Source organism: Aedes albopictus, chromosome 1 (assembly GCF_035046485.1).
Source record: "Aedes albopictus strain Foshan chromosome 1, AalbF5, whole genome shotgun sequence".
Lineage (NCBI taxonomy): Eukaryota > Metazoa > Arthropoda > Insecta > Diptera > Culicidae > Aedes > Aedes albopictus.
The window spans coordinates 101433407-101445901 of NC_085136.1; the positions used below are offsets into that span (position 1 = coordinate 101433407).

General features: G+C 40.8%; 1 protein-coding gene across 1 annotated transcript in view; it reads right to left on the reverse strand.

Moving 5' to 3' along the window:
* Window positions 1-12495, reverse strand: part of LOC109409413 (uncharacterized) — a 193665-nt gene that overhangs the window by 164809 nt on the left and 16361 nt on the right. The window lies entirely within an intron of this gene.

Genomic DNA, 12495 nt, shown 5'->3' on the forward strand with positions numbered 1-12495 from the left:
CTCAAGATAGAGGGTCGTTCAAATATTACATTACGCAACATTTCACATTATTAGACCCTCTCCCGCAATAACATTTAAACAATTTTTAATAAATTTTGTATGAGTCCTAGCACAACGGTAAACTTATTCTTTTTTCTTCAGTATTTTTATGTTTTTTTATGAATGATCCTTATACGGCACTCTTGATTTATAAAGTTCAAGTGAAATACTCAATCATCAATCTAGTATGCCGCAATTCGACGTTCGTTCGCTTTTCGACATTGTACTATGTTACCGGTATTATAGCCCCGGCCCCGTTATTTCCTGGATCCCACTGCCCTCTGGTAGTTTCCCAATATTTCCTTAAAATTTCAAAAATGAGTGGAGAAGAAGAACGCTATTAAGTATATTTTGTTAGCTTACGATATTGCAGTACACTAAAGATTAGCTGATGATTAGAGGAGTTGTCCAAATGCATGGGTTTATTGTTACAAATGATTTAAGGCACTAAACGTATGAACACACTCGCATGATACTTCTTCGACATATTTTAGAAAGAAAGCGTACTTTTATGAAGATACGGTAAACATGGCATCACTTTAACGTCAAATGGGGACTGGATAACAAGTTGTATTTTCGAATATGGTTATGTGCACTCGATAACTTGCTTGACCCAATCTCACCCCCATTCTTAATATTTAGACATGGGGTCGAAAACATCGAATTTTTAAATAAAAAGTGGCTTGACAGCCCACTTTTTTTATTGCATCTACCAGGTAATACCTACAGCTAACCACTTATAAGAAAATATATGATTAGGTGCTTGTGTGAAACATTGCGAAGGAGAAATTTTTTCACAGTGATTCACTAGTAGCTTCATCATAGAAGTTTAGCCACAAATTTAACAAAAAACGATTATTGCTAAACATCTTATTCTGCACCATGGCGTGTAAAAACATCTCCTCTTTGAAATGTTATGAAGTTTTAAACATAAATTGGCGATAGTTGATGAGCTATTTCAATTTTTATGTTTCTCCATTTTGACCCAATCTCACCCCCCAGACCCATTGTCACCCCCATCGACGGTATCCAGATGTCCACTCTTCCCGGGAAGGTAATTTCGTGGAAAATGTCCTATATGGAAAACTACAAGCATTTGTAAGATCACTTGCAGTAAGGACAATTTTGTCCCAATTCACCAAAAGTGGAAACAACGAGGTGTGTGTTGATGGGCGGTTCACAGGAGTTTCCTCTAGTAGACCGAGTACCCGTAGACGGTAAGTGCAAGAAAGTGCTTCTTGTTTGAGATGAATGTGCAGTGGGGCAACGTCAAAGAGAACCTCGTGCGCTGCCGTGGGAGTTGAAGAGAACGCTCCAGACATCGCCATTAGGCACATCCTTTGCAGATGGCCTAACTTTGATTGGACCGTTCTCATTTCGCCCTTTTGCCACCACACTAGACATCCATAGCAGGCCAATATTGGCCGAACAACAGTTGTGTAGATCCATTTGATATACTTGGGTTTTAGACCCCAAGTTGTACCAAAGGTTCGCCGGCATTGCAAGGCCAAGTGGTAGTGGTGGTGTTCATGGGTAGTGGACGCTAGTGCGATGGTGCATTTAATATTATGTAATTTAATGTGCTATCGCTTTTTAACAGTGCCTGGGGCGACTGATTTAGTGATATTGTGTCACAATCTTTACGGGGGAAGTGAAGTTCAATGCCTCATTCCGTAAATAGTGTTTAGAAATATTGTGAAATATATTTCTAATTCAACAGACATGTCTGCCATCGACTTGATGTTAGATTTCCTACACACGTGTATGATATGTATGTAAGTGCTATTGTGTATGTGTTTCTCATCTCCTTTTGTGGTGTGGTGAGTATTAACTCAGAAAGTCTCTTCATGAGAATCTGAGAATTCTGCGATCTGTTTCCACCCAGCGGTAGGTAATTAGACGAATAGTTCGGATATGCTTGTTGCATGTTGTTTCTCTGGAAACATTCTTGTGCATAAGAACCTGATCACGCATTTACACAGCGAAAATTATTGAAAAATAATAATAGGAATGCTGTTGTTTTTCAATATTTGCTTACAGTTGCAGTTCTTGTATTAGTTATAAGAGCAAAACGATATCGTGAAGTACTAGATTACTGCAAGTTCTGTGGTGCTCTCGTTTCATTCTGTGGAGTATCTCCTCTTCAATTAGCTTGAGTCAGTATGCTCATAGTGAGAGAATTTTTAGACGTTTTCTGTACGACTATGTCAAAAGTTAGCTCGCTATCCGAAATGTGTACTGGTGATAAGTGTAAAATACTATCAAGACGAAATTGCGTGTGCTTTTTAAACGTATGCAATGGACATTTTGAAGAACAGTGTTTCCCAAACTTATGTTTGCGGTACCCTAATCAAACAGTAGCTCGCTCTATCTTTATTGGATTTAGTGTGCTATTGCTAAACTAGTGAACCGCAAAATCTGGGTTTTGGGAAACGCGGAATCTTATGGTACAAGCTTTTCTATGTTTGTATTGATTATAACACCTATTTGTGTATGTACCGAAGCGTGAAACGCACTTTGTTTGAAAAATGTTAGTATACGTTAGAATCTTTCAAATGCACAAACTCGGTGTATTGGGGGTTCCATGTATACCGCATTGAATAAATGATTTGTGTTTGACGCTCTCAACTTACATCTAAGTTTTCAAACTCTCTTTGCAATTAATTTGTATTAGTGAGCAAACAATCTGACTTGGGATTTGAAGGGTACTTTGATTTCAGATTATTATTCTTTTCCTTTTTGTCGCCTCCGACTACGGGTCGTTCTCGATAAACCGCATCGTCATAATGGCTGAGCAAGTAGGTAATACTGTCGCTGGTTCAGGACTGCAAACTGAAGGTTCTTCAAAAGCATTTACTGGACGTGCACTTGGAGATACGCAGTATGCTGGAAATGAACCAGTAAACGTAAAACCGTCTACTTTTGCTAATGGTGACAGTACAGGATTTAACGTAAGGGGTAAAAATTACTCTAAGAATCAGAGAAAGAAGCACAACCGAAAGGTGGCTTCATCTGGTAAAAAACTTACCTTGGAAGGAGAGGTGAGTGATCCTCGTGCTTCATTGCGTTTTCAAATAAAGTTAATCAAAGGTTTATTTGATAACGCATTGAAGGATGAGTTGTTAAGGGACTTGAATGTTCTTCTTTATCAGATGTCGCCAGATTCGTTCATTCCATCATTCTTTGGCTTCGGACTCAGATTTGGCAAGATCTGGTTTTCACCTGAAAACCAGGAAAGTCATGACTGGTTGAGGCAAAAACTGATGGTAATCAACGAGACAGCGAAGGATGATTTCAAGTTCGTTATAGAATCTTTTAATCTTCATCAGAACAGCATTTGCCTGAACATACCTTGCAATGCGAATGAAGATTTAACTCAGAATGACATTCTGAATAGATTGAATTTTCAAAATCCTACTATGCAGGTGAACTCCTGGAGGGTTAACAAAAGCAATCCAATTGAGAAGGGTCACCGACTGCTATTCTGTAGCGTCAGTGATGATTCTCTCAATCTTCTGAAGCAGCAAAATTTTGCGGTAAACTACGGCTTCCAAAAGATTTTCGCTCGCTTTTCATCAAAGAAATGAGCTCATGCGTTCATTTCTTCTATTTTACTCAACGTCTTCAGGAACGATCGTCCAGTTTTAGGATGCTCGATTCCATAGCAGATGTTGAGATGTAGTTGTACTTCTGGCGTTTGTTTTGAATATTTCGTTTGTTCTGTGATTCCCATGAAGATTCGACCTATTTAAATCGAATGCCAGGCTTATTTATTTCCAGTATCCTTTCGGGGGTGCAGGAGATAATGATTCATATTAGTATCCCACTAGGGGTGTTTGTATGAAATAAATCTTCTCTTACCCTCTTCTATGTTTCCTTTCCTCCAAAATCCTTCTCCCTTCCCTACTTCCAGTTTTCCTTTCGGGTAAGTGATGATTGGCTATGAAGTGCGAGGCACAAATCTCCCGTTCGGTGGAGAACGTGCCGCCTGAGCCGTATATCTGATACCTGATACCTGGGTTTTAGACCCCAAGTTGTACCAAAGGTTCGCCGGCATTGCCCGAAGGCTCAAGCTTTCTTGATTCTGAACTCAAAGTGAGGTGTCCAGGAAAGCTTGGAATCAAGAATGACTCCAACGTACTTTACCTGTTCAGTCACATCGATTTCAGAATCAAAGAGACGCAAAGGTCGAACGCCATTACAGTTTCGCCTTTCCGTAAAAAGAACCATAGATGTTTTACTCGGATTAACCGAAAGGCCATATTGGCGACACCAACCCTCAACTACCTGAAGGGTGCTTTGCATCAGGTCGAAAAGAGTGGTGATACACATACCAACTAACAATGCTAGGTAGTCGTCGGCAAAACCATAAGTAGGAAAACCGTTATTATTGAGTTGCCTTAAAAGCGTATCTGCTACGAGATTCCACAAAAGCGATGATAAAACTCCCCCTTGGGGGCATCCACAAACACTCAATTTCCTAATCCCTGCTAGACGCAATGCCGAAAAGAGAAATTGGTTTTTGAGCATTTGATGAATCCAATTGGAAATCATTGGAGATATACCATGACTCCGTGCGGCTTCCAATTTGGCATTGGAAGGCACATTGTTAAAGGCACCCACATTGTTAAACACCCAAACAAGATTGCTTTTGAGCGAATGCTTTCTCGATATCGTAAACAACCTTGTATAAAAGAGTCACAGTTGACTTACCAGATTGGTAGGCATGTTGGTTCACATGAAGAGGCACGTTGGCCAGATGAACATCACGGATGTGATGATCCACAATGCGTTCTAAGCATTTCAGAAGAAAAGAGGTCAAACTGATAGGTCTGAAACTCTTTGCTTCTTCATACGACGCACGACCCACTTTCGGAATAAACTTCACAGTAATATCCCGCCAAGATTTGGGAATATACCCTGTAGCAAAACTGCAAACAAGTATTTTTTTTTCAAAACATGTTTGAAATGATCAAATCCCTTTTGAAGCAAAATAGGATAAATCCCATCTGCTCCAGGAGATTTGAAAGGAGCAAAGCTATTAAGTGCCCACTCAATCGATTCTATAGTTACAATACTCCGAGCCGAGGCCAGGGAATCATAACTACAAGAAAAGACATCAGGTTCATCCGAAGATGTAATATCCACACATCCAGGGAAGTGTGTGCTGAATAAGCATTCCAGAACTTCCTCATCAGAGGAAGTCAGATCGCCATTTGGCAAACGAATTTCGTTCACTCGGTAATCCTTAGATTTCGCAAGAATTTTGTTCAACCGGCTGACTTCACTCAAACTGTAAACATTCGTACAAAGGTTTTTCCAGCCGGTTCGATCAGCAGACCGGAGAGCTTTCCTGTAGGCCTTGCGAGCCGACCTGAAAGCCTCCGAACCAGCCGAACATCGTCTGTTCCAACTCTTTCTACATTGTTTCCTTAGTTTCGCCAGATCAGAGTTCCACCAAGGGGTTCCTCTTGTGATCTTCACAGACCGTAGAGGGCACGCTTCTTCAAAAGCTTCCATGATGAAGGTCGTTGTAGTATCAAAATAAATCACTTGGAGTGTCAATGGATGGTGAGTATCCATGAAATGTGACCGCAATCAAATCAGTAAAAAGATCCCAGTTGGTTGATCGGGGATTCCTGAAACGCAATGTTTGCGAAGTAACATTTAAATGTTCAAAAACGATGTAGCGATGGTCAGATAAAGATTCTTCATCTGACACATGCCAATTGGTCAGCTCGTGACTAATTCTACTAGAGCAAAGCGTTATGTCTAACACTTCCTCTCTAGCAGATACCATGAAGGTTGGGCGGTTGCCTATGTCAAGTAATGCAAGATCTATTCTACTTAAATACTCCATCAAACTAAAGCCTCTCAAGATAATGTCTGAGCTGCCCCAGATGATATGGTGAGCATTAGCATCTCTGCCAACAATTAGCGGAAGGCCTTTTGAAGTAAAGTATGCGATGACGTGTTTGAAAGTATCCGTAAGCGAAGGTTCATCATGCGGTAAATAAACCGAACAATAGACGTATTTCCTGTTGAGGTTTCCAACAAATACATCAATTGTGATACCACATACATCTCTGGTGGTTAGTTCAGAGATGAGTGTAGCAACAATTGAGTTGTTGACAAGCACACAGGCTCGTGGCATGACACGCGAGTTTGCCATTTCATGTTTACTGAAAGTAGCAAACACCGGGTTCACAAGGTTTCCTTGATAGAAATTCCCCTTACGGAAGTAAGGTTCTTGGACCAAGGCCACTGGAGCTGTACCGTTTTGCATAAGTCTGCAAAGATTGATTGTTGCTGTTCTTTTATGCTGAAGATTGATCTGAGCTATCCTAACCGTAGCCACTACCCAAACTAGGCAAGATTGAACTCTTCGCAACAACAGCACAACAAAGAACAGCAACAACAAAACCAGATCGGTATCGTTTGGAAAACGCCAAAGGCGAGGATACACAGAATACACTGTGTAAAACGCATAATGCGAAACCATATAGGTGAAAATTTAAACTAATTAACAACATCTTCATAATCCCGCCCTTATTTAGCCTCAAGTGAGACTAAAGAAGGGCAGCTGATCGTCTCGGAGAAACACAAGGTCCATTGCACCATTGCTCCGTTTAGCACAGTAAGGGCAACATACTGTGGAGGGCGCCCTGGTATTCCACAGGCTCCGTTTGCGGTTAAGTTTTTATTAGACCCCCCCCCCCCCCTAACCATTCATTCCTAGGCACGGTAAGCATAAAGACGCATCACACCATGAATTAGGGGTCACCTGTTTAGTGGACTCTTACCACTGGATCAGGCGGTCCGTAGTGTTATTCTTAGCCAATTGAGGCAACTGCTACCGACACTACACAGCTACCTAGGCTGATCTAGAGAAGAAGTTAATATTGATGATCAACTTCATACGGGCTCGAACAGCCGCTAAAAAAATGGAAAAGTGGAAATGCTGATACAATATTAAACTAAACTGAGAAACAGGGTTTGTCCTAGTGAGGTCGTTACGGCAAAGACAAGAAAAAATAAACATTTCCAAACAAATCGTGACGTTCCGAACCAAGTATTCCAAATTCTGGAAACCGATTCAATCGTGTCAGCGAAAGCTGGCCATCCAATCTTCCAAAATAGTATAAATCTTAAATAGCCATCAATCAAGTTCGGAAATCCATAAATGTCCCGACATTTGACAACTACATTGCCACCCATGCAGTTAGGGAATACACATTGCCAAGTCAGCAACGCAGTTAATCATGCAGCCTGCATCAAACATCGCTTGTCGTATCAATCGAACGGAATGCAGTATAGAGATAGATATCAACAGTATTCTTATGTAGAGGAACCGAAATACTTCCATGACCGTTGACGTTGCCCCTCTCCACATCTTTTGAAGCTCTTCCCCAACCAATCGATGGCGATGGCTCCTTTTAGGCAACTGCCTGCTTTGCTATCTGCATCTAACGAACGGAACGGAAAATAGGTCAACCACACAGTGGTGCAGTGGTTGGAGCTTGCTGCCTGTTTGGATCGAAGCGTGCATACCTGCAATAAAAAATTCGACAACTTCCATAACTTCCACGATGTGCCCCGTGCTTCGTCAATTTGGGGGTTTGGGGTACAACTATACATACGTACTATGGGGCCACCTGTCTCTCGCTTCACCAGCTGATCGTCAACAATGAAGAAGCCTCCGCTCTAAGTGAAGTGGTAATTGTTGCAAGCGGTAATTGTTGTAATAGCAGCAATAATGTTGTGCTATAGTGATGTGACGGTCATCTCCGACCATCAGGTAAAAGGTCACCTGCTCCGTTCGGATGGTGGCTCGCACGCGTCATCTTCGTGCTTGTACTGGCTGCTGCCTGGTGCATTTATTGGTCCAAAGGTCTCGTAACAACTGCTAGGTATTCGACATCCGTCGGAGAGGAAGCTGTTTCGTGTTTGTTTGAATGCGCCGGCTGTTGGTGGAATTTAGGGCGTGAGACATCGTTATTGTACCTCTACCTTGCTGTGGTGCCCATAGACTCGAAGAGTGTGTCACACGTTTCCAATACAATTCTCTTATGGCATCGCACAGTCAAGCAAGCGAAGAAGCTGCCATGACGAAGACAAGAATGACAGCTAATTTTAACTAACCAACCAGAAAGCAAAAAAAAAATCGGTAGATGACCGGATAGAGCGAACAACACAACGGTGTCTTTCTGCGGTGTTTGTGTTGTGAAATTTTATGGTCACCAAAAGATGCTCAACGCTTCTACTCCGTGAGAGGAGCTTGATGGATCGCTGTTTGAGGTGATGGTGATTTCATTAGCGCGCTTGTGATGTTTTGATGGGGTGTGGGAATAGCTGCTGTTTAATAGTATGTCAATAAACAAGATCACATTATGTGTTGCATATTGAGAAATGCTTTAGGACACTTTTTCTACTGGGTTCAACCACCATCTTACAAAGCTCCCCAACAAGAGAATTCTAACAATCTGTGATATTTATTACTCATTGTGATATAATTATTTTCTACATCCTTGGTGGTTTCAAAATACTGTAACTTAATTACACTAAGGTCTTTTTTTACACGGGGGATACGTCCCGTGTAAAAAAAACCGTGTAAAAAAACCGTGTTAATTCGCGAAACCGTGTAAAAAACCGTGTTAATTTGAGAAACCGTGTAAAAAAATACCGTGCTAATTCAGGAATCCGTGTAAAAAAAAAAACTGGGGGAAATCTGGAAATATTTGAAATATCTGCACCTTTACATATTCGAGGTTTGTTTTAAAGAGTTAGTAAGGAAAGGGGGGGGGGGGTGTAGTAGTAAGGGTTGAGTTTAAGGGTTAGTGGGGAAGGGGACAAGGGATGGGTTATGGGGAGCAGAGTGCATACTGTTTCCAAGGAAGATCGCAGAGGTTATTTTGGGGTGTTAAGGACTGTCTAGAAGGACGAAGATCAAGGAGACTGTCAACACCCTACAGGTCCACGGAGCAAGGTGGTGTAGAGAAAGATGTTCCAGGACACCCAGGAACTTTCGCGAGTAAAGGCTTTAATATCCACGAGCGTAATCGATTGATTGTTGTTACATCACTGATACTGTTCAACATCCTACAGGTCTACGGAGCATTGTTCTGTAAATAATTTTCAAATATGACCTCCAATTTTGATCTCTTAGAACTTCCGCGAGTAAATGCCAGATGATTTACAAACATAGCCAATGGTTTCTTGCTACATTACCGATGCGTTGTAACATCCCAGAGGTCCATTTAGCATTGTACTGAAGAGTATTCATTTCTAAAGATATGCAGGTCGGCCATGAACTTCCGCAAGATAAGACCTTAAGATCTACAAGCGTAATCAATGAATTGTTGTTACATTTCTTATACATTGTAACATGCAACAGGTCCATGAACAATTTTTCTGTAAGAAACTAATTTCCACAGATGTTCTAGGTCTTCCAAGAACTTCCATGAGTAAATATCTGAAGATCTACAAGCGTTATCAATGGTTTTTTGTCACATTACTGATACAGTGTAGCATCCTACAAATCCAGGGAGCATAGTTCTGTAGAGAAATAATTTCCAAAGATGATCTAGGAACTCGAAGAGCTTCCGCGAGTAAAGGCCTTAAGATCTACAAACATTATCAATGGTGGTACATTACTGATAGGGGCTGTCCATAAACCACGTGGTCATGAGGGGGGGGGGGGGGTTCGGCCAATGACCATTTTGTATGGACAAATAAAAAATTTTGTATGGACTAATGACCACGCGGGGGGGGGGTTTGAAAAGTCCCAAAAAAATGACCACGTGGTTTATAGACAGCCCCATATAGTGTAGCGTCCTACAGGTCCAGGGAGCATAGTTTTGTTGAGAAATAATTTCTAAAGATGATCTAGGACCTCCAAGAACTTCCGCGAGTAAAGGCGGGGGGGGGGTAGGGTTCGGCCAATGACCATTTTGTATGGACAAATAAAAATTTACATTTCTAAAACGTTGTAAAATGCTACAGGTCCATGAATCATTTTTCTGTAAGGAACTAATTTCCACAGATGTTCTAGGTCTCCCAGGAACTTCCATGTGTAAAGACCTGAAGATCTACAAGTGTTATCAATGGTTTGTTCTTACATTACTGATACAGTGTAGCGTCCTACAGGTCAAGGGAGCATAGTTCTGTAGAGAAATAATTTCCAAAGATAATCTAGGACTTCCAAGAACTTCCACGAGTGAAGACCTGACGATCTACAAGCGTTATCAATGGTGTGTTGCCACATTACTGATATAGTATAGCGTCCTACAGGTCCAGGGAGCATAGTTCTGTAGAGAAATAATTTCCAAAGATGATCTAGGAGCTCCAAGAACTTTCTCGAGTAAAAGCCTTAAGATCTACAAGCGTAATCAATGGATTGTTGTTACATTTCTTATAGGTTGTAACATGCTACAGGTCCATGTACCATTTTTCTGTATAGAAATAATTTCCACAGATGTGCTAGGTCCTCCAAGAACTTCCATGAGTGAAGACCTGAATATCTACAAGCGTTATTAATGGTTGGTTGTCACTTTACTAATACAGTGTATTATACAGGTCCAGGAAGCATAGTTCTTTAGAGAAATAATTTCCCAAGATGATCTAGGACCTCCAAGAACTTCCACGAGTAAAGGCCTTAAGATCTACAAGCGTAATCAATGGATTGTTGTTACATTTCTAATACGTTGTAACATGCTACAGGTTCATGAACAATTTTTCTGTAAGGATGTAATTTCCACAGATGTTCTAGGTCCTCCAAGAACTTCCATGAGTAAAGACCTGAAGATCTACAACCGTTATCAATAGTTTGTTGCCACACTACTGATACAGTGTAGCGTCCTACAGGTCCAGGGAGCATAGTTCTGTAGAGAAATAATTTCCAAAGATGATCTAGGAGCTCCAAGAACTCCCTCGAGTAAAAGCCTTAAGATCTACAAGCGTAATCAATGGATTGTTGTTACATTTCTTATAGGTTGTAACATGCTACAGGTCCATGTACCATTTTTCTGTATAGAAATAATTTCCACAGATGTGCTAGGTCCTCCAAGAACTTCCATGAGTGAAGACCTGAATATCTACAAGCGTTATTAATGGTTTGTTGTCACTTTACTAATACAGTGTATTATACAGGTCCAGGAAGCATAGTTCTTTAGAGAAATAATTTCCCAAGATGATCTAGGACCTCCAAGAACTTCCACGAGTAAAGGCCTTAAGATCTACAAGCGTAATCAATGGATTGTTGTTACATTTCTAATACGTTGTAACATGCTACAGGTTCATGGACAATTTTTCTGTAAGGATGTAATTTCCACAGATGTTCTAGGTCCTCCAAGAACTTCCATGAGTAAAGACCTGAAGATCTACAACCGTTTGTTGCCACACTACTGATACAGTGTAGCGTCGTACAGGTCCAGGGAGCCTAGTTCTGTAGAGAAATAATTTCCAAAGATGATCTAAGACCTCCAAGAACTTCCACAAGTAAAGGCCTAAAGATTTAATAAGCGCAATCAATGGAAGTTCCCAAGAACTTCCGCGAGTATATACCTGAAGATCTACAAGCGTTATCAATGGTTTTTTGTTACATTACTGATACAGTATAGCGTCCTAAAGGTCCAGGAAGCATAGTTCTGTTGAGAAATAATTGCCAAACATCTTCTAGGTACTCCAAGAACTTCCATGAGTAAAAACCTTAACATCTACAAGCATAATCAATGGATTGTTGTTACACTACTTATACGATGCAAGATCATACAAGACCATGGAGCATTGAGCTGAAGAGAACAAATCTCCAAAGATATTCTAAGTCTTCCAAGAACTTCCGCGAGTAGAGGCCTTAAGATCTACAAGGGCAATATAGGCCTATAATCGCGGAAGTTCTTGGAGGTCCTAGAATATCTTGGAAAAGTACGTTTCTACAGAACTATGCTCTAAAGACCTGTGGGAAGTTGCACCGTATCAGTAATGTAACTACAATCCATCGATTACGCTTGTAGATCTTAAAGCCACTACTCGCGGAAGTTCTTGAATACCCTAGAATAACATTGAAAACAACATCTCTTCAGAGCTATGCTCCATGGACCTGTAGGATATTACACCGTATCAGTAATGTGACAAAAATCCATTTATTACGCTTGTAGATCTTGAATATTTTATTCGCGGAAATTCTTGGATGACCTAGAGCTTATTTGGGAAGTTTCTTTTCTACAGAACTGTGCTCCATGGATCTGTAGGATGTTACACCGCATCAACAATATAGCAACAATTAATTAATTACGCTCGTAGAACTACAGGCCTGAACTCTCGGAAGTTCTTGGAGGTCCTAGAATATCTTTAAAAACTACGTCTCTACAGAACTATGCTCTAAGGACCTGTAGAATGTTGCACCGTATCAGTATGTATTGTGACTACAATCCATCCATTACGCTTGTAGATCTTAAG